Below are 22,115 nucleotides of genomic sequence, written 5' to 3'. Positions count from 1 at the left end.
AAAAAAAAGATCAATAACATGTCAGCTTCTCTCTTAAGCAAGGAAGCATGGATTCTCCAGGGATGGAGAATGGTGTCTGAAACTGTTCCTGCTGACTGACTGGGGAGAAGGTGGTCTCACACAGGAAACACTGTCAGGACCATGAATCAGTTTTGGAGACTCACATGTCTAACTTCATGCTTCTTGGTTACCGGTCATGGTCAGCAACTATCAGTCAGGTGTGCCTGGCAGTAGATGAATCACGTGGAAAATCAAGTTCTGGCCTGGCTCAACACGGCCCTGCCACTGCTTCCGGCCGGCCCTGTTTGGACTGATGATCCTCTCTGCACTCCCTGACTCCAGCCCACCTTCTGTATGGCTGCTTGAATGAATTTTTTAAAATACAAACCTTGCCATCTGAGCCTCTCCCTAAAACTGTCAACACTTCTCCTTGTCTACAGGATGTAGCCTCACCTCCTTAGCCTGGCACCTGTACTGCCTACTCGCATCCTCATTTTCTCCCTATCTGTCTTTTCATTTGTTTAGCAGGCTTCTTCTCTTTCTTTAAGTAGCCTCAGCTCACATGCCACCCCGTCTGTGAAACCTTTGTGGACTTTCCAAGGCTGACTTAGGCATCCTTTCTCCTAGGCATCTCCATTCCCTGCTAAAAGCTTCCCTGGTCATTATTTCTCTACTAGATTGTTAGCTTCTTGAGGGAGAGGACTGTCTTTTATTTAACTTTGCATCCCTGCTACCTCATCCTAGGCACTCGATGAATAATTTTTGAGGAAACGAATGAATGAGGGGCACTGAACCACTGTGAAGTAGGGACTCAAGAACCTCAGCACTGGTCTTCATCAAGTTGTGGTATTTGGTATGTTTCCTTCTGGGAGACTCAGTCTCATAGTAATCTATATATGAAAAGAGCCAATGCCATCAGACGTATAAATATAACGTGCAGGCAACAGATGGGAAGAATGCTTCATTTAGCTGTATGGAAAATCACCTGCCCACCCAGAGACTGTTTTTATGTTGTTGTCTTCATCACTAGATTTTGAACACCTTGAAGCTAGGGCTCATGTCTTTTGTCTCAGTATCCTCAGGACTTGGCATAAAGGCGGTGCTTAGTGAAGTCTGATGCATGAAGGAAAGCACTGATGGGTTAACACTCCCCACCTCTGCCCCCTCTTTGTCTTGGAGCTGCACTGATACAGGCCTGTAGTGTCTCTCGTTATGGGACCAGGACCACAGAAAGGGTAAACATGACCGTAAAGCTTATCACATTCCCAATAAAAAGATTTCATGACACACATAAAATAAAATTAAAGAGTCCGTGTGTGTATGCGTGGAGGGGGGCGGGTAATTCCAGTTCTGTTTCTAGTTCATTCTGTGATCTTGGGCCAGATCCTTTCCTCTTCTGTTGCTCAGTTTCCCCGTTTGAAAAACAAGTGAGTTGGACCAGATGACCTTTAAGGCCCTTCCAAACCCACCGTTCACTGATCATCAGCAGAAGTTCTGTAAACATGAAAAGATGAGTCACAGTCTTCAAATCAGCTTGTCTCGGAAGAGTCCACACATGTTGGCTCTGTGGATTCTTTACCTGGGTACCCGTCGGTACTTGAACATATGTTGCCTAAGAAGGGAGGGGACAGGCACTGGAGTGTATTATTTTAAAGCTAGCATTCCAGGTTATAAGATAAAAACCAGCCAAGCCCCAAATCAAATAATTTCTCATGGTTTGAGTGGCACTAGAGAGAGACTCAGTGTTAGGCACAGAACAAGACTGGTGGGGGAGATTTGGTGCGCAAAAGACTACCACGAGAAATGGGCCCATGGGTGAGGAAAGCCCAGCACCAACTTGCAAAGGATACCCAGAAAAGGCCACATGTTTATACTCTACAGTTTACAAAAGGCTCCATGCAACAACAGTTACCCATGTAACAGTCCAGTAAGAAAGAGATTACTATCATCCCTCCTTTACTGATGAGGGCTTTGAAGTTCAGAGAGAATGAGTACTCTGCCTTAGCTCAACAAGCTAAGAAAGCTTAGTACAGAATAAAAGTCGTTCTCCAGAAGCCCACTGGTTTCCTGACACAGGCCACCATCTTCTCTTGCCTGGATTCTGCAACCACTCTCTCACTGGCTTGCCTGCCTTGAGTTCTGCCCACCTCTCTTCCACTTCCTATCCGGTCTCAATAGCAGAACGGCAGAGCAGAGGAGGCAGAACATGTATGAGCGCTCTTAAGACAGATCTGGGAGACGTCCTGTAGGAGGAAAAGGCCCTCCAGGGGAGGCAGGAAGCGCCCATGAACACCTTTCCTCCACAAACCTTTGGGTCTTAGAGAGGGAGAATTCAAGTAGTATATGTGTATATGTGTATATGTGTGTCTGTGCGTCTGTGCGTCTGTGTGTGTGTGTTGCCCTGAGCCTTGCCCTTTACCCACTCTGATATCTAAGTCCAGCCTCCTAGAACACAGCAGGGCCCACTGCGTGCGATCAGGTGCACAGAGCAGCAGGCCTGGCTTCTCACAGGGAATCTGGCCATTAGCCTGGCTGAATCTTGGCGAGATTCGTGCAAAGATGGGGGCGCTGAGATGGAGCAGCCCAGGCACACATGCAGATACACAACCGGATAAGCACACCAATGGGGAAGCAGCCCTTGGAAGTACGGCTCGGAGCAGAGGAAGGAAGGACTTTCGGTCTCAGTTGGAGGCTGATGGAGTACAGTGCCGGGTGTGAGAGGAGTCAAATGGGAGCAGAGCTGGCTGTGTGTCAGATTACCTGGGCCAGCCTTGAATACAGCAGGTGCTCTCTCTCAGCCCTGGGCTCCTCACTTTATACACTGAAATAACTGGAACAGACAGGCCTTCTCATGCTTAGACTACTGTCTAGATGGCTCTTTCTTTTCCTTACCACCTGTCTAAACATTACTCCTCCTGCAAGGCTAGGTTCCAACACTGTCTTCTCTGTGACACTTTTCTACAAGCTCTTATTATCTCCCCTTCTCCTTCTTCTAGATAGCACGGTTTGCATTAATCATGACCCATGGCCTGGTTAGCTCTGGGCAACTCAGCTTGGCAGACACTTATAGGTGTTATCTATGAAAAAGGTTCTGTGCTAGGCACAGTGGGATATACAGAAAAGACATGGTTCCAATCTTGAAAAGCTCAGAACTGGATGAAGGAGACATTCATGCCCATTGGAATAAGGGTTATGATGAGATGAATGCTCAGAGCAGAGAGAGACAGGGCATAGAGGACAGAGAGACAATGCCCACAGGTGACTTCACCTGTGATTTTTCCCCAGGTGAAAGCTCTAAATTGGTAGTTCCCCAAACTTGCCTTAGTACAAAAATCATCCTTGCTAATGTTGTTAAAAATGCAGCTTCATGAGACCCTCCCTTAGAAGGAAATCTGTACTTTCAGCAAGCAACTCAGGTCAATTTGAGGAGCACTGATTAAAACCATAAACAAAAATCAAAGTAGATGGTCTGAGGAGAAAGCATTCAAAGCAGCACAGACATAGCCCAAGTTCTCACTGATGCCTCCCCCCATCTGTCTGACATCCCTGATGTTGTTTCAAGATCCTATATTGGGGACTAACATTAAGAATTTAAGGGGTGTTGGTGCACCTGGGTGGCTCAGTCATTAAGCCTCTGCCTTCAGCTCAGGCCATGATCCCGGGGTCCTCAGATCGAGCCCTGTGTCGGGCTCCCTGCTTTGCTGGAAGCCTGCTTCTCCCTCTCCCACTCCCCCTACTTGTGTTCCCTCTCTCGCCGTGTCTCTCTGTCAAATAAATAAATAAATAAATCATTAAAAAAAATTAAAATTAAAGAATTTAAAGGGTGCCTGGGTGGCTCAGTCAGTTAACCATCTGACTCTTGATTTCGGTTCAGGTCATGATCTCAGGGTCATGAGAATGAGCCCCGTGTTGGGTTCCACACTGGGCATGGAGCCTGCTTAAGATTCTCTCTACCCTGCCACCTGCCCCTCCCCACCCTTAAAAAAAAAAAAGAATTTAAAAATCATACAACTAGGAAAGACCAAAACTTGAAAAGATTTGCCTCTGGGCTCTTTGGCTTTAATCCCCTTGATTTTAGGTTAGAGAATTTGAGACTCTCCAAGATGACGCGGGCACCCAATGGCAGAGTGGGGATGAGAACCCAGGTCTCCTGACCTGGCTGGGTGATCCCACCCTCCTGCCCCAGGAGCGTGCTGTCCCCATGCCAAACACCCAAAGCCTACAAGCCAGGACACATGTTTACCTCCGAGCGGGGATGTTGAAACAATCTCCATCACCACCTCCCTTGGATCCTATAAACAAATGACACTAGGTGGCTAGTTTCCAGAGACTGTTAAAACAACCCTGAAAATCATGCCTCAAAGTTGCCTGGCACATTGTGTGGGGGTTTCTTTTCTAATAAGGACAATTATCTGACACAATGGCTCTTTCTGCACCTCTAGTCTGTCTCCTCCTAAGCAGACTACTCCCAAGCCCCCAGCAGCATCTCCCCAAGGGCAGAGTGTGGATCCCAGTCCAGCCTTTCTTTCTGTCTCTGGGGACCAGAGCAGCTTCAGAAAAGGTGAGAAATCCTTTCTTACAGCATTCTTTGAAGACTTTACCTCAAGGCCTGAACCTCGTGGGATTACAGCCGAGGTCTTGCCCACAAGCATAAAACAAGCGGGAGGTTAGGAGGGTGCAGACTGCATCCCTGGGGACTCAAGATAAGGCAAGAGTACTTATTTGATCTGCAATACATGAGGAAAAACATTTTGAAGGAAGTTGCAGTGGCACTGTCAGGGCAAGTGACAAGAGTTCCAACCCAGAAAGAATAATAAATACATGAAGGTGAAAGCAGAAGCAGTCCCCAGGGATTAATCATCTGCTCTAACCACCTTCATTTTCTAGAAAAGTCCCAGGAAGTTTAGGAGACTTGTGTCAGTAACAGGGCCTAGCTAGCAGCACCCCGGCTACTGAGCCTTGGCAAGAAGACAGGGGCTGCTACAATGCCCAGGCCCGTGACCCTTGGGCACCGACATAGGCAGAGGGTTCTAGGCCCTGCAGGATTGGGAAGAGCCACTCCAGGTCCCTGTGGCCAGGCTGTCAAGAGTGGCCTCCCTCCTTAGGCCTGTCCCAGCTGTTTCCAGCCAAGTTCCCACCTGAGCGGTCCCTCTACAACTCAGGGGTAGAGTCTGAAGGCATTGCCTGGGGATAACCCTGACCCAAGACGGGAGCTGCTGGTGGACATTAGCTCTTGGATCTGACTAAGTGGTTCCAAACTAAAACCCACCTGGTAACCAGACGGCCAGGTGCTCAGGAACTCTGATCTACAAGGGGATCAAGGGGCTGACCAGCTTTGGTGGTCAGACTCCACCACCTTCTTCTTCCTTTCCCAGGCACAAAGAACATCTCTCAAGCACCTGGGAAGCACAGCTAAGCCCGAAGCCACCTTGGTGCCCGGGTGTTAGGCTACGACTTGGGGAAAGTTTCTACTCAGACTCAGTTCCCCTTTCACCCCATCAGGTGGGTTCCTTTCCCTTTTCTGTTTGGTCACAATGTCTCTTTTATTTTTCACTGGACTTAGTTGAGTGGGACAAAAAAGTGTGCTGGAGGCAGACCTGGGGTCAAATGATGTTCCTGCTGCATACATGGTATATGATTTATGAGCAGCTCCTCAGCCCATTGGAGGCTGAGTCTCCTCATTTGTCAAATGGAAATGATGAAATTTGTTCACAGGGCTGTTATGAGAATTAATGAGATAACACACTGAATTCCTTCCCATAGTGCCTTCCACGAAGCAGGTGTTCAACAAACAGTAGCTATTATTAGCCTCATCATGGGACCCAGCAAAGTGGGCTGCTCCAGAAGATGGGGAGGCAGACATTTCAAGATCCAGGCTCAGATACCTACGTGTTGCCTTAGCCTTGACACCCTGTACCAGACCTGGTACGTGTAAACAGAAGTACGTAAATTGTGACACCTGGGGGATCTTACTGTGGTCCTGCTTCTTCTCCTTCAAGTCAAAGTGTTTCGTATCCATCCCGACAGAGGAAAGTCATCTGAGGACCCCGCAGCCCTGACTAATCATCAACTGTTGAGTGAAGTTTCCATCTAATTCCTCGCTCACCCACTGAACAGAAGTGTAAGCTGATTAATAGCTGGTAACCTTTCATCTGGGAGTGTTTCAAGCAGCCACCCACTTTTCTGCATCTTATTTTTACTTCCCTGTGCGTCTTTCTCCAACTCTTCTATGTGTGTCTGAGCATCAATTTCTATGAAAGGAAACAGGCCATCTCTGGCAGTGTCAGAACCTCACTGAGTTCTGTGAGGTAACAGAGGAAATGCTTTCATTAATAATCACAGCCTTCTGTCCAACAGATTGTGTGCTAAGTTGTGCTGCCAAGTCCCAGTGGGGAAGGACCGTGGTCCTTATCTCTGATCAGCAGGGAGCTGTGGGAGAGAAGCGCAGAGCAGGGGTGCCCACATCACCCGCACATCGCTAGTCCCGGGGCTAGGAGCAGCCTTGAGCATCAGCAGTGCCAGCCGTCTCCTTGCTCTCAGAGTTCAGGGACTATTCCAAGGGGCCAGTGACATGTCCAAGTATCTATCGGTAGTAGCAGAGTCACTAAAGTCTCTTGACTCTTAGGCTAGTGGTCTTTCCTTTCTGAAAGCTGTTTGCATTTACCATGTTCCTAAATTGTTATCTCTACGGAAATTCTAAAAAAATAGTTTAACTCATGTGGGTGGATCTTAAATATAGAGAGCTTTGAAAATGTCGTATAAAGGTGGCCTGATAGAAGTAAAATGTTCTATTTGAAGGAAGTATGACATGAGAAATTAATTCAATAATTCAGTAATTCCACAATATTTTACTTAATGTTACCCTATATTACAAAGATACATATGGTGCCCCAATCTATCTCCAGGGTAAGCCTTTCCTGGATGCTAGACAATATCTCCCTCTACCTGTTAGACATCTCCACCTTGGTATCCTACAACCATACCAAACTCAACATCTCTTCCTGTGCTCCTATCTGGGTAAATGACCCTGCCATCTGCCTAGGGTCCCATTCAGAGCCTGGGGGTTATCCAGGACTCTGTCTCTCCTCACAACCTTGTATCCAACCAATCATCAAGTGAAGTAGTTTGTAGATCCTACTTCCTAACTCTCTCTATAAATCCATTGACTTCTCTCTCGCCACTACCTTAGTTGAGGCTGCCATCATCTCTCACTTTTATTATCCAAACTTGCTTCCCTATTGACAGTCTGCCCTTCTGAAATCCATCTTCCACACTGTAGCCAAATGACCTTTCTAAAACATCAAATCCATCATGGCATTGTCCTGTGTAACCCCTTCAGTGGCCTCCTATTAGGCTCACTCTGAATCCAAACCTCAGTGAGGCTCTCCAGGCCTGCTCACCTGGGCCTCCACTGCCCCACACCCAAGATCTCTTTGGTCTTACCCCTGCCCATGATCCCACCCTAGGCTCCAACTTCCTATATCATCTCAAACCTCTGGTGTGTAATTGCTGTTCCTTTTGCTTTGAGGGCAGTTGCCATTCGCTCCCCTTTAGCCTTCTAGTAAATTCCAAACCATGCTCCAGACACAGATGAGGCACCTCATCTGGGTGACTTTGCTATTTGGCTTCCTCTTTCACACCCTGACTCTTGTACAATGCTGCTGTCCCCACACCACCTGCCAGGGTGTGGTCGCTGTACGGCATGTCTGCCACCTTACTAGACCTAGGCTTCCCCAAGGGCAGAGTGATTGTCAGGTTCACCTCAGACTACACTGAACAGGTGCCCAGGAAATGTTGTTGAATCAATTAATTACGGTGTGATCTCTGTCAACAACTAGCTGGAGCTTATCAGCTGAGCGATAAGAGAGAACATATGAAACAGAGATCAAAGATGAATGTGCAAAGTGCCATTAGGGAGACACGCGCAAAATGGAGATAGAGCGGGAGGAACAGAGAAAGAAGAGGGTGTGGAAGGGAACCCCAGGGAATCAGTAACAAAACTACTTTAGGAGCTGAAAAACTGGATGAAGAATTATTTGTGAAGTGGTCCTTCAAAATTATCTCAAGGAAGCAATCACACATATCCACAGAGATGTATATACCAGGATGTTTCCTCCAGCATTGTTTAAAACAATTTTTAAAACACCCCACCTTTTCAAAAAACAACTTAAATGTCCACCATAGAAAACTAGTTAAATTGATTTTGTTAGAACTACACAATGGGAATTACGAAGCCATTAAAAGTGGTAATGCAGATCTACACTTAATGACATAGATTGGTATTGATTCAATGTCATTTATTTAAATTAAAACATGTAAGTATACAAAACAACTATGTATTTTCAAGGATAAATAATTAACCAAGGACATGTATTAAACACAATAGAATGGAAGGGGGAAATAGGAGTGAGTACAGAAGATGAAAAAATATATAATAAAACCCAGGAGCGGCTTTATATAGACAATGATGATAGTGTGCCATGAACAGAGGAGTATGATGAACATAAATGTGCACTTGAGATCCAAAAAAAAGAAAGAAAAAAGGAGAGAAGATATTGCAATAGACTGTTAAGTTAAAAAAGCAAGTCACAAAACAGTATGTGTCATATTGCCTTGCCTTTGCTTTATACATACACATGCTCGAGCTTGTGTGCACAGAACATTTGGACAGGACACAATTTACATCGAAATCTTAATAGTGGTTCTAACTGCTGGTAGATGGTAATATTTCACTTTTCTTTTTTTTTAAGATTTTATTTATTTATTTGACAGAGAGAGACACGGCGAGAGAGGGAACACAAGCAGGGGGAGTGGGAGAGGGAGAAGCGGGCTTCCCGCGGAGCAGGGAACCCAATGCAGGGCTCGATCCCAGGACCCTGGGATCATGACCTGAGCCAAAGGCAGACTCTTAACGACTGAGCCACCCAGGCGCCCCAGTATTTCACTTTTCAGTATCTTTCTGAACTTTTTATGATGAGCGCACATAACATTTATAATCAGAAAAAAATACATAAGTAATTCTAACAAACAAATAAACAAAATGCCTTTTATTCATAAAACCATCGGTCTCAGGAGTCCTGGAAAGTACTCTCATGGTGCTTTCAATTAAAGCCACTCCTTTTTCCAACAATTAATTCACAGCAATATGTTAGGGTTCACTTACAGGCCAAAGACCATTAGTTCTGAGGCCCATACTGGGTAGCTCTGGGTGAAAGGATGAATATGAAGAGAACCTCGGAAGAACCCTGTATCTGTTACTTTCTCACCTGTCTCAATGTCCGGGAAATGGGGAGACACAATGTTGGGGGGATGTCCAGGTCAGAGTCCCCGACCCTCAGGATCTGCCATGTCAGGAAACCACTCTGAGGCTAGCTCAACCACGTGTGAGATTGATAATAACAATATCCCTCTTGGTGTGCTTTCACATGGTTTAAAAAAGATAGGAAAGAGTTTTCTAAATGCTAAAGCACTATCCAGTATTCATTATAATGACTGAAATTCAAATTCAGTTAAAAATTCAGACAGAAAAGATGATGATCCCATAGACCATCACTGTTGGCTGCCTCAAGCCAGATTAGGATTGTCTAATGAGGCCTGGAGAGATCTACTCCGAAGTCAAAGGAAAGATCCAAGAAGGTGAAAGGGAACAGAATTTGCTTCCCAATATATGTCTCTTTGGCATAGGATCATTTTAGGCTGATTATTTTTAAGAAACAGGAGACGTATGAGAATCTCTAAAATATGAGTAGAAGTTACCCTTCTGAAAGAGACATTTACATTTATAAGGGAAATCTCCATTTGTAAGGGTGTCTCCCTCTGCAGCATGAAGGGGGAGAGGACTAAATCTCTAGAAACTCTTGTCAGTGGGGAAGGCAACTGACTTAAATGTGCATAACGATCACACACTTTTTTAATGTGCTTTGCCTGACACCACCCTCAGACTGCCTCCCCTCCCCAACATCCTCTTTTGTGTTTAGCTGGAGATAGTATTTAAGGTGATGGCTTGGGCCATTTCAGTGAGTTCTTCAGTTTTCCTGGGTATCTCCCTTGTATATAAGAGGTATACATGTTGTTAATCTTGTTTTTTTTTTTCCTGTTAACCTATCTTTTATCATTGGGGCCAGGGGTAGGAATCTTAGCCAAGAACCTAGAAGGGTTGAGGGGAAATTATTTTTTCTCCCCGACAAAGACTTTGGAAACAGTAGCATCACTGGATGTGTCGGTGGATCAAACTTCCCTACCTTCTTTCCAGGAAATAAGGAAATGCTGACTTACCTGAAGCCACCATTCTCAGTCCTCAACCTGGAACTGTTGGCTATGATGCTGATGGACATTCTCAAGAAAAGTTTTCCAGGGCCCTCCCAAATGGCCTGTGTGGATTGTCTGTGCTTTGACAGGTTCGTGGACCACACCTTTCCCTAAAGCACCAGATCTAGTTCCAGTCCCAAATCCACCAGTGTTTTCCTGTGTGACCTTAGCCATGGTCAGCTTCCATTTTGAGCTTCAGTTTTCTTCAAAAGTTCTATGAAAGTTTCCACCTCACCTAATTCACCAGGTCATTGTAAGGGACCAATCACAGAGGCAGTTTGTATGCGGTAAAACTGTTTCTAGCTCTTAATCTAGGGCACTTTGTGGACAAATCAGGAAAGGAAACAAGACCCAGATATATGGAAAGAAGTGGGTTTGTTAGGCAGGGAAAAACAGAGGGAGTAAATTGCAAATCCCAGCATGAAAGAGCAAAGACACCTGTTGATAAGCAGCCAACAGAAGGTTGACAAAAAGCTGGAGGAAGAGGACGCAACCATGGGCCCCTTCTTGGAGCTTTGGGAGGTGGATGGAAAGGGCATATTTACCAAAGGTCGCTGGAGGAGTGCTGACCCTCTCCACTGAGGTTCCTTGTCTTTGATATGTTTCCAATTCTGAATTATGCCTGCCCTGTCCTTGCTGGGCCTTTGTGAAATATCCAGCAAGGCTGGAACAAAGCACGTTATTGTGGTGCTTGAAAAATATCTTAGCTTAAAGGGACAATGCCAAGGCTGAGTGGGCTAAAATTAGACCTTCCGGTGCTTTTTTACTTGGCAGTTGTGTGCACAGGCTGCTAATGTGGCATCTCCCACCCGCCTCCCTCCCAGCCACCATGTGCCTTCTGAGAGCACAGGTAACATGTGCTGAGGGAGAGGAAGTGCTGCTTCCTCTGGCACCCTGTGGGGATGACAAATGCTTCTGGGCTGTGTCACTGCCACTTTGGAGTAGTATGTTGAGTAATCATTTGAAGGGATATGTTTCCCCATCAGCCAATTTGCATATTAAAATTAAGCCATATCTCTCCTTCCCATTAATCTAATGCCCTTCCATGTTGAAACCAAAAGGAAATTGCAAGATCTATATATTGTATCACATATTTGAACCTTTTATTTACCTTTACCTAAGAATTTACAACTTCACCTACATAGCCGCTGCAGAACCCAAAGAACCAGCTATAAGTACCTTACATCGTGCTGTGTAGTGATGCCATCCACCAGGAAGAGCATAGGCCTAGAAGTTAGAAAGAGGGAGATCCCCAACACTAGTGCTTCCATTAGCTGGTGCTTTTGGGAAAGTTCATCCTGTTCATTCAACTTTAAGCTTTGTATGCTAATAACTACCTCAAAATGTTAAATGAAACATGCAAACAAACACAAAACAGAAACAGACTCCTGAATACAAAGAATGAACTGATGATTGCCAGAGGGGAGGAGATGGATGAAATAGGTGAAGGGGATTAATACGTACAAACTTCCAATTATAAAATAAATAAGTCACCAGGATGAAAAGTACTGCATAGGAAATATAGTGAATAACACTGTAATAAATTTGTATGGTCTCAGATGGTAACTACACTCATGGCAAGCATTTGTAATGTATGTAATTGTCAAATCACTATGTGGCACACCTGAAACTAATATAATTTTGTAGGTCAACTGTACTTCAATTAACAATTTTTTAAAAACTTAAATGAAACAAATCTATATGACTAATATTTTAGCAGTAATCACCATAGTTTATATTATCAAGTACTTGATATGTGTTCATGGATTATGCATTTCATCTCTATAATAATTTAATGAAGTAGATACCACTCTGTCTCCATCTTACAGTCAAGGCAAATAAGACTTGGAGAATTTAAGAAACTTGCCAAAGGTCACACAGCCAAAAAATGGTGGAGCTGGTGCTTGAACACTGGAAGCCTCTAACTCACTGTTCACTATTCTGACCTATTAAAAGAGATGAGAAAGAAGAAAGTACTTTTCAGGACAGAAACGATTATTTCAATCTAAAGTTCATCATTCTCTTTTCTTGCCTGAGTGTTCCCTGATCTATGCATTTCTTTACCTAAGTAAGGCAATTTCAGGTACTAAGAGCCCTGGTTTTTCTCTCCCAACTGCTTGCTTCTGGGCCCCAAGGGATTGGGTGGGGCTTAGATGCCAAATACAAGAGCAGCAATGGAAGGAACTGAGGATGTTTAACCTGGAGAAGTAAAGACTCAAAAAAGGAAATTTGAGCTCCCCTTGAATAAGTGAAGGATTTACTGGCACAAAAATAGACCTATAGATCAGCATAACAGAATGGAGAGTCTAGAAATAGACTCGGCTATACATAATTACTTAATGTATGATCAAGGAAACTTTTCAGAACAAGAGGAAAAGGAAATATAATTGTATAAGTGATGCCATCATCACTTGATAGCAATTTGGTGGAAAAAACGTAATTCAGAACCATACTATGGACCATCTTTTAAAAAATCATTAACATTTGGAATAAACAGTTTAGTATCAAAATATGTCAAAGAAAACTAATAGAAACTGAAAATATGCTAGACAAAATGTTAATAGCTATGTGTATATATATACACACATCCATAGCTTTATATATAAAGCAAATTCTAATTATTAAGGGAACCATTAGAATCAGGAAGAGAGGAATGATCAGAGTATAAATAGAAAATTCATACCAGCATAAACACAAATAGTAAACAAACCTAGAGAAACATGTTTAACCTATTTATTAAGTTTAAGGTAGACTTTCTAAACATAAAGGCAATTGCAGAAACTATAAAAGATAAGATTGATAGATATAACTACATAAATTCAACGTTTAGGGAATCTAAAAACACCTGAAAAAAGGGGTAAATATCAAAGTGGAAAGAACAGGCAATATAAATGTCTTTTACATAATAAAGGTGCTTAAAAATCAATGGTAAGAGAATTTAATAGAAAGCTGGACAACAAACATGAACAGAGAATGAACAGAGATGAAATATCAATGGCCAAGTTCAATCCTACAAATAATCAAACATGGTAAAATTGCATGTTCGTGCAACCCACTAAAAAATAGTAGAAATCAAGAAGTGTTAAATATTAACACTTTTGATTCCAGGGGAAGCCATCTTAAAGTAATCTGAGAGAAGAAAGTTATACAAAGGAACATATTTGTTACAGCCTTATTTAATAATGGTAAAAACTCTAGAACTGTAATCATTCCTCATTAGGGAAATGGATAGTAAATTATAGTGTATTAACTTAATGGAATATAAAATTGTGAGTACAGTTTTGAAACATGGCAAATTACTTATGATATGGTAAGTGGAAAAAGCAGACATACAATATTGAATACATATGATAATTACAACTATTTATTGCAAAAAAAAATGAACTCTGTTTTTTTCCTCTCTTCCTCCTTACAAATCAATAAAAAGTACAGACTATGTGCAGAAATCATGTTATATATCAGGGTATGGAGATGAATAAGAAGCTGCTTGCTTATTTCCCATAGAAACCAATGACCCAATGGGAGAGACAAATAATATGCAAACATTTACTTACAATATATAATAAGGAGCCATAAGGACATCCCTACAAGGTACAAGATTTTACGGTAACACATGTTAAATAGTGAAGATCTCCTATAGGCTAACATATTAACTTACATTAAAATATGAGAACTTGAAAAGATCTTTGTAAAACCTAATTAATCTTCCTTATTATGAAGCTTAGAAGGCTGAGATGCAGAGAGAGTAAATACATAGATCCTAGATCAATGCTTTCCTTTTCCAGATGGAAACCCGATGCCTAGGGAAAACATAAGCTTTTTCTAAGAGTGTAGAGAACAGTCTGTGGAAGATCTAGTTCCAGAACCATGTTTCCTGATCACAAGTCCAATGTTCTCTTCAAATGTGGCTTTCACCCAGAGTGCATCAACAAAAACAGAAGGTGACAAAAGAAATAGGCTATTTATCTTCTAAAGAAGTACAAGGGCAAAGGAGGATGTAATGGGCAGGATGAGTCCCTGTCTCAATAATTTAGGGAAGAGTCATGAGTTTACAACCCAAGTCAAACACTTAGTCTGTATATGCTTCTCTGTTCCTTGTACCCTAATTCTAATTAGTCAGAAATTCTGTCTTGACTAACTCTACTTCCAAAACTACTTTTTTTGCAACAACTACCTGATTAGTCTTTCTGTATGCGGTCTCTATCCTTCAAATTTATTCTGGACACTGCTGCCATATTGATTTTACAAGGATAAATACCTGACCATTTCAGGCCTTCAATGCCTCCTTGTTGCCTAAAAAGAAAGTCTAAGTTCCTTCAAAATATGCACAGGGGCCACCATCATCTTGCCGGTACTTTTCCTTCAGTTTTCTCTCTTACTACTCCTGTCTCATACTTCCAGACTCGTGCTCACACTGAATTTCATTTTCAAAAATGTTTCAATATTTTGTCAGGTCTCTGTTAGCATAAAAGGCCCTTGTTGAATGGACAAATGAATGAACAAATGAGATAAAGGAAATCTAATAAAGACATTTCTTAATGACATTGATACCTTGGCTAATTAATCCTCTCTAGCCATAAGCTCAGTGAATTTGGGTACTGTGTTTGTCCTGCTCACTGCTGTATGCCCAATATCTCACAGTTGAATAGATGCATGGATGGATGAATAAAACTTTGTAACAGAGATTTGTATGGCTGTTATCGAAGGGCAGAGCAAACAACCATGTTTGTGAGAATTAAAGAGAGCTTCACATGAGAAGCAACCTTTGCAATGGATGAATAAGGATTGTCAGGTAGAAATTATAGACACAATGAGGTACAAAAGAACATGGCATGTTTGGGGATCAAGAAATACTAGAAAACAGCTGGAAAGCTTGAGATGCGCAGGATAACCCAAGGGAAAGCATTAGACAGAGTTAGATTCAAATTCCAGAGTTAATTCTCACTATTTCTATGACCCCCATCAAGCTATTAAAACTCTTGTAGCTTCCATTTCATCTTAAAACAAACCATGAAGATTAAAGATGAGATAATACAGAATACTGAAAATTGCATAGCTTAGAATAGGAGCTCCCCCCCCCACCCCCCGTCTTCCCCCCCCCCCCCCCCTTTTTTTCCTTCTCTTTCTCTTAGTGTTACTTCTTTGGTTTGACACCAGTACCTTGGGCTTCTCTAGTCACTAGGTAAGACTAAGGGCCTCTTTCAGATCTAAACCTAAAAACCTCTCCACATGTGTTCTCTGTGGGCAACCAGCTCTTATCTGTATATCTCACTTATCCTGCTGCATATATCACACTAAAGCAAAATAAAATGTTTTGACTCCAACTCAGATTAAAATGGGAAGGGCCAATGGAACAAGAAGGAATTGATTTACTCTAAAGTTTTTTGCTCATATGCTGTCTATAACTAAATAATTTGGCCCCTACTTAACTTTCAGTAGGGAGATCCTATAATGTATTGTCTAAAGAGCACGCTCTGAGAGTGAAGGAAGGTGCTATTAGTTCTACCAGGACAACCGGTATTATTCACGACTATCTTAAGCAAATTGGGTTGTATCATCACCCTGCCTCTCCAACTTTATCTCCTATCACTCTCCCTTATTTCCTATGCTACAGCTTTACAGACTGTGTGGCTTTCTCTCTAACACACTAGATTTATTCTTACATTAGGGCCTTTGCATTAGTTTTTTCTCTCTCCTTAGGATTCTCTTCTTCTAAGATCTTTCATGGCTGACTTCTCACCAAGTCACTGGTCAAATGTCGCTTCTTGGATCTTTGTATTTAAACTATTAAAACTAGCTTCTCCTCCAATGACTATCTCATTATCTTGTTTTATATTCTTTGTAGCCCTTAAGACTATCTGAATTTAGCTAATATAATTATTAATTTGTGATTATCTATTGATGGTCCTCTTTCACTATAGAATGTTAGCTCCAAGATGGCAGGAACCTCGCCTGTTTTATGTACCACTGTTTCTCTCTAGACTCATCCCTGATACTGAGTAGGTATTTAATAGTCATAAAATGAATATCTTAACTTGCTATAATGTTTAAACATAAGCTTCCTTTTTTGATAGTGACAGTGATTGATAGTTACCATATGAATGTGTTCTTTCATATATCAGTAAAAAGAGGTTGCATGCCAAATTACTTGAAGGAAAGGTCACCTTTAAGTTACCTTATCTCCCTACTCATGAGCTCAATAGGGGTATGCAACTCAGTAGAGTTCTTCATTATTGCCAACTTCAGGGAAAAACTGAAATAAACAGTCTTAAGTCAGATTAGAGGCTACAGTGTTTAAAAAATATTATTGTGTTAGGTTTGACCCAGATAGTATCCTAGGACCTAGAGCAAAGTGTGAGTTACAAACCAGGGAAGTTACCTGACATAAACCATAGCTAAACCATTGGTTCTCGGTATTCTGGATATTTTTTTTAAGTTATACATAATTTTTTTCTCTGCTATTCTAGACTGCTTTTGGAGGGTTTCGAAAAGCAAGATCGAACAATGGAAAGATCACTGATTTCTTTAGAGTATATTAGCCTTACCATTTTGGGCAATTAACTGACATTTCTGAGACGCAGCTTCCTTATCTGTAAAATTGTGATAATACCGCAGTACTCAAAGGCTTTCATAAAATGGGAGTTAACATAAGTTAGAAACCTAACACAGTGCCTGTTATAGTAGATGCTCACCAAATAATATCTATTTTTATGACTTATGTTACCAGGTGGTATTGATCGGTACATTCCATTGGCATTCAGAAAAAGTTTTATAATAATCCACAGATTGACTCATTTAAAAAATCCTGATGCCAAATATAGTAAACTATTGGTGCTAACAGATTTAACATTTCAAAGTTTGAGTATTCTATCACGGACCCATTAAATGAAGCAATTTATAAGTTTTCTGGAACATGTACTTGAGACATCCTTGGTATAGGGCTGGTGTATAGGAATAAATCACTCAGCTTGGCTGTGATTCTCCCAAGTATCTACATCTCAGTGTGGTTTTGTTGATATTCATTCTTCCACATGCACATAGGATCTCTCTTAGATGATTAAAAAAACAAAGCAAAAACTAAAAAGCTGTGTTTCTTTGTGGAAAGTGTCTCCTTAAAAAACACGTCTGCTCTGCTGGTGAGGGGAGTAAAGAGAAAGTGTGGAGAGCAATCACTTCATTGTATTTCATGAGAAAAATTATATGGAAGAGGGGTACTCACTTTAGAGATCTGCCAAGATTTTGAGGTGTATCCTTTCATTGTGCCAGGTATCTGAGACTGAGAAAAGACCCCTCCTCAAATATTCCCCCAAAAAGAATATTTATGGGAATTCTCTTAAAGGTCCACGTAAATGTCACCACATTGATATAACCTTATCTTTGACTATGAGTAAGGAAGCAAAAAGAAATGAAAGTTTATTTTATTTTTTTTAAAGGTTTAGCTGACTTTTATTTTTTTAAAGATTTTATTTATTTATTTGAGAGAGAGAAAGAATGAGAGATAGAGAGCACGAGAGGGAAGAGGGTCAGAGAGAGAAGCAGACTCCCTGCTGAGCAAGGAGCCTGACGTGGGACTCGATCCGGGGACTCCAGGATCATGACCTGAGCCGAAGGCAGTCGCTTAACCAACTGAGCCACCCAGGCGCCCAAGAAATGAAAGTTTAAAGGTAGTTTAACTTTATACTCAATACCTCAAGTTTCTAGTGTATTAGTTGTTAACGATTAGCAAAGAAAAAAATAGCATCTTTGATAATAGGCATCAAGACCCTTAAATTGTTAATACTCTTCATCCCAGGAATTTAACTTAAGGAAAATTGTCAGTTATGTGTCAAAGATTTGGGCAAAAATGAAATTTGATGCCAATGTCACACTGATCACAAAAATGTATTCAGGTGGATTAAAACCCAAATAACACAATATGCACAAATCATGGTAAAAAATTGATAAACGTGACTACCTAAAAATTAAAAAACTATTTTTAAGACAAAATTAGCCATGAATAAAGTTGAATAAGTAAAAGGCAAGGAGAAGATATCTGCAGTGTATATAACAAAGGATTTGTATTCAGAATATATAAATATTCCAAATAATACATGAGAAAAATGCAAGCAATCCTATTAACAATAGATAGAGCATAAACGGATAATTTATGGTCAATAAAGAGTAAAGAAATGTAAAATAATAAGGGACAATTTTTTCCAATCAATTTGATAAAAATATTTCTTAAAAATCTGCTGATACCAAGTGTTTGCAAAGATGTAGAGAAATATGAACTCTTTCTAATACATTACTGGTGGGAACATTAACTGGTACATTTTCTTTGGAGAACAATTTGGCAATATCTTAATACAGCAGAAGGCGTATATGGAAGATGATCTAGCAATTCTATTTCAACACCATACCCTAGAGAAACACACAGATATCCAAAGGGATATGTGAAAAAGATGTACACTGCAAGTTTGTAATAACAAACACTAAAAAAAAGTTGCAGCAGCCTAAATGATCATCAAATAGGGAATGGATCAGTAATTTGAGGTAGAGTCATGTGATGAGGTACTGTATAATAGTTAAAATGAATAAATGATATATGAATAAAAATTGTGATCTAAGATTTTTTTTGAGAGGACAAGTCAAGAGAAAGACACGTACAGTATGATGTCATCTGCTTAAATATCAAAGAGCCAAAATGATACTATAGAGACATATGTATTTAGTAAAAAGAATCAACATGTTCGTGAAGAAAATGCATGCTAAGTTCAATAGAATGTTTCTGAAGAAAAAGAGAAGTGAGTGGAACTGAGAAGAGAAATGAAAAAAATTTCAAAATATGAGAACATGTTAATATTTATGAATTCTAGGTGATGGGATAGTGCGTACTTACTATGTTATTATCTGAACTTTAATGTATGTTTGAATTTTTCACAATAGAAAATTAATATGTTTTCTTTTAAAGCATTTGGAATTCATATTTCTCTCTAATTCTGGCTTTTCCTGAAGTACTTTATATCACTGAAGATTAGTGAATCAAATGGCTTGGGTGCCATTTATAATTTTGGATAATGATATTTTCCTCCAGTTCTTATCAGAAAGAGTAGTCACACAAGAGAAAACTTTGCCATTCTCCAAGAATTTTACTATTTTAAAGCAGCCCATTTTCAGCTTAGAAAAAACTACTTCTCTGATCAACACTGCAATAAATACAGGGATGCATACATCCAATGCAGCACCTCCTGCTTTAGCTACAACAAAGTCATTTTTGTGCCTTGCAATTATTTGTTTATTTGACTGATTCCACTAGACTCTTGGAACACTTTGAAGAGGGGGACCCCGTCTTGCTCATCTATGCCTACACCGCGTGGGCATTCAGTGTTTTAAAAAATGACTTAATACAATTTCAATTTTCATCCAAAATAGGCACATTTAGACACAGTTGTTTAACATTTGCAAAGCATCTTGAGAGGTTCTGAGAGACTCCAAGTTGGCATGAGAGTGACTCTTTGAGTCACCTGGTTTCTTGCCATTGTACTAAAACACATAAAATGAGTGTGTAATGGCTTGTAGTTGCTGTTATTGTTTCTCCAGAAGCCTAAGCATGAGTATTGGAATAATTTCTTAGAGGCCTCTCTGAACAACCTCATGAGGTGGTGTAATAAAGTCCACTTGATAATAAATATGCATTTCTTTGCCAAAACGGAACAACATCTTTGGCCAAGTATAGAGTTTCTTTCAGCTTATAGGCTCTGAAAGTGTATTTTAGGTCAGAGAGACTCAAAGAAGATACAGAGGAGGCTGCCAAACCATAAGAAAAATTCTGTTTAACAACCAGAAGTGTGCGATAGAACAAATCAGAAGAAAATCCTCGTTTTCCTTTTTTAAAACCTCTTTCCCGATTCAATTTTTAAAATTTGACTGTATTAGATACATTTTCTAGACCTAAATGAAATCCTTTTTGAAGCAAGGAAGAAGACTAGATAAAACAGAGAAGAGCATGACTCTGGAAAAACACTTGATGCAATTAAAGCAATTGGTTTGAAAAAGGAATACTTAGAAGAGGGTAAATTTTATCTATATTAATATCACAACTATGTAAAAATATAGCCATATAAAAAAAGAAGCCAGAAAGAAATATGCCAAATAATCACAATAATTAACTTTGAATATTAAGAGGATGATTTTTTTTTAAGATTTTATTTATTTATTTGACAGAGACACAGCGAGAGAGGGAACACAAGCAGGGGGAGTGGGAGAGGGAGAAGCAGGCCTCCCGCTGAGCAGGGAGCCCGACGCAGGGCTCGATCGCAGGACCCTGGGAGCACGACCCGAGCCGAAGGCAGATGCCCAACGACTGAGCCACCCAGGCGCCCCAGGAGGATGATTTTTATGTCTCTCTAAATTAATAGTCTCCAGTTTTGCTCTGAAGATCACGTATTATGTAAGACATGTATGTGAGGTACCTGAATTATTTTTGTCATGAAATAACTTCCTTTCTCCCTTCATCCCATCTTTCTGGTTATTCCTTGCCCTACATACTGGATGCATCAGTTATTAATATGTCTCATCTCTTCTTTTAGCTGCAGTGGCCCTATCCATACTTCACATTCAGGAAAGCATAGTTAAGCTGTTTTTAGGTAGAGATGCCCTAAAAATCCAATCAAAGCTGGGTCACTGACCCAAGAGAGCCACAGCCCAGGCCAGCAGATGAAGCTGGATGGTGGGAAGGGCTTGCAAATAGAGATAAAAATAATCAGACTTCCTCTTTCACAGATTTGGAATGGAAGAGAGATGGTATCAGATCCTTCATCAATAGTGAGTGCAGAGCTAAAATGCAGAGAGAGAAGCTGAGATGCTATGCATAGAGAGAGGAACATCTTGGATCCCACAGATCAAGGAAAGGAAGCAGTGGCAAATCCCTAGATTTATGCTGGTTCCTGATGGCTCTGTAGGTCTTGTTCTGATGTTTATCCTTAAAATAAGTCTTCTTTGTATAATACTATTCAGAAGATGATAAACCTGCCTTAATGCAATGTATGCCCTCACTGGGGACAGACTCTAGATTCTAAACTTAGGGCCCAACTTAGGCCAGAACAGACAGAATACCTGTTTACAGAATCCCAATGTCCGTCTAAATGCCATCATTGGGGAGCAAAAATTTATTCTTTGATTTCTAAAGAATGTGCACTTCTTAAAGAGACCATGTTAACATTAGCTTTGTTTCTTAAGAGTCACATTTAAAAAAGAATAGATAGATTGGCATTGGTTTTCTATCTGAAGGATTGTACAGTTATCAACCCAGTTGCTCACGAACACAGTTCTTTCCCTGTCTTCACAAATACAGTCATGCTCCTGCATGAACTACCTGCTAAACATCTCCCAGATTTGTTCAGGTCTCTGAGTCCATGCTGCGACACTTTGGACCAAGCCAATATCACCTGTCACCCCTCACCTGGATACTACAACTGCTCCCAAACTGGTCTTCCTAATTCATTCTCCAGGAAGATCATTTGACAATTCAAATCTGATCCAAGTCACTTCCTTTTAAAAATCTTCAATAGCTTCTCATTGCTCTTAGGATGCAGGAAAAAAAAAATCCTTAACATCCCTTGTAAGATTCATGACAACCTGGAACCTGGCTGCTTATTACTAATTCTGGGGCCTCATCTAATGCCACTCTTCAGTTTCTCACTGGGTTCACTATCAAGTCCAGCTCTTTGCACATGATATTACCCATGGGTGTAGCACTCTTTCTCTGTGCCTCTTTCCACCTGGCTAACTTCCACCCCTACACAGGATCCCAGCATAAATCTCACTTT

At 41.0% G+C, this 22,115-nt stretch overlaps 1 protein-coding gene across 3 annotated transcripts in view; it reads right to left on the bottom strand.

Annotated features, from left to right (window-relative positions):
- The window catches only part of VSNL1 (visinin like 1), a 98,603-nt gene that overhangs the window by 60,931 nt on the left and 15,557 nt on the right, over window positions 1-22,115 (bottom strand). The window contains exon 1 of one of the 3 annotated variants that reach the window (XM_025867577.2): window positions 5,270-5,414. The exons of the other annotated variants lie outside the window; for them this stretch is intronic. The gene's annotated coding sequence lies outside the window, so the exon portion shown is untranslated. Of the gene's footprint in view, window positions 1-5,269; window positions 5,415-22,115 lie in introns of those variants that run through there. 3 annotated transcript variants of the gene reach the window in all.

Source organism: Callorhinus ursinus, unplaced genomic scaffold (assembly GCF_003265705.2).
Source record: "Callorhinus ursinus isolate GAN/ISIS: 27379988/994484 unplaced genomic scaffold, GSC_fseal_2.0 scaffold10, whole genome shotgun sequence".
Taxonomy (NCBI): domain Eukaryota; kingdom Metazoa; phylum Chordata; class Mammalia; order Carnivora; family Otariidae; genus Callorhinus; species Callorhinus ursinus.
This window is presented reverse-complemented; position numbering and strand designations above follow the sequence as displayed.